The sequence below is a fragment of the Aegilops tauschii genome, chromosome 2 (assembly GCF_002575655.3).
Source record: "Aegilops tauschii subsp. strangulata cultivar AL8/78 chromosome 2, Aet v6.0, whole genome shotgun sequence".
NCBI lineage: Eukaryota > Viridiplantae > Streptophyta > Magnoliopsida > Poales > Poaceae > Aegilops > Aegilops tauschii.
The window spans coordinates 93,827,274-93,828,835 of record NC_053036.3 but is presented as its reverse complement, the minus strand read 5'-3'; positions in this window follow the sequence as shown (position 1 = coordinate 93,828,835).

Sequence of the window (1,562 nt, the reverse complement as noted above, 5' to 3'; positions counted from 1 at the left end):
TGTATTGAAGATCAAAAAGAGAGAAGAAGCCATCTAGCTACTAACTACGGACCGGTAGGTCTGTGGTAAACTACTCACGCGTCATCGGAGGGGCAACAAGGATGATGAAGAACCCCTCCGTGATCGTTGCCCCCTCCGGCAGAGTGCTGGAAAAGGCCTCTAGATTTGATCTCATGGTTCTGGAACTTGCGGCGGCGGAGGCAAAAGTATTTCTTCGACTCTCCTAGAGTTTTTGGGATTTTAGAGTATTTATAGAGGCTCAGGTAGGTTAAGGGGGTGCTCGTGGGCCCCACTACCCACTAGGGCGCGTCGGAGGCCCCTGGCATGCCCTGGTGCCTAGTGGGCCCCATGAGCGTTCCCTCGTGCCCTCTAGAAGCTTCCTGGGTGTATTCCTGCCATAAAAAATCTCCAAAAGTTTTGTGGCATTTGGACTTCGTTTGGTATTGATATTCTGTAAAGTAAAGAACAAGCAAAAACAGCAACTAGCATTGGGCACTATGTCAATAGGTTAGTCTAAAAAAATGATATAAAGTTGCTAGTAAATGTATATAAAACATCCAAGATTGATCATATAACAACATGGAAGAATAAAAAATTATAGATACGTTGGAGACGTATCATGTCGCTAAGCAAAATTGATTTGTGCAATGTTCGGCTTCGCCTCGCAGTAGCAGATGAGGCTGCCACCGGCAGCCACTGTGAAGGAAATATGCCCTAGAGGCAATAATAAAGTTGTTATTTATATTTCCTTATATCATGATAAATGTTTATTATTCATGCTAGAATTGTATTAACCGGAAACGTAGTACATGTGTGAATACATAGACAAACGGAGTGTCCCTAGTATGCCTCTACTTGACTAGCTCGTTAATCAAAGATGGTTAAGTTTCCTAACTATAGACATGCGTTGTCATTTGATGAACAGGATCACATCATGAGAATGATGTGATGGACAAGATCCATCCGTTAGCTTAGCATAATGATCGTTTAGTATGTTGCTATTGCTTTCTTCATGACTTATACATGTTCCTCTGACTATGAGATTATGCAACTCCCGAATACCAGAGGAACACCTTGTGTGCTATCAAACGTCACAACGTAACTGGGTGATTATAAAGATGCTCTACAGGTGTCTCCGAAGGTGTTTGTTGAGTTGGCATAGATCAAGATCAGGATTTGTCACTCCATGTATTGGAGAGGTATCTCTGGGCCCTCTCGGTAATACACATCACTATAAGCCTTGCAAGCAATGTGACTAATGAGTTAGTTGCGGGATGATGCATTACGGAACGAGGAAAGAGACTTGCCGGTAACGAGATTGAATTAGGTATGAGGATACCGACGATCGAATCTCGGGCAAGTAACATACCGATGACAAAGGGAACAACGTATGTTGTTATACGGTTTGACCGATAAAGATCTTTGTAGAATATGTAGGAGCCAATATGAGCATCTAGGTTCTGCTATTGGTTATTGACCGGAGATATGTCTCGGTCATGTCTACATAGTTCTCAAACCCGTAGGGTCCGCACGCTTAATGTTTGATGACGATTTGTACTATG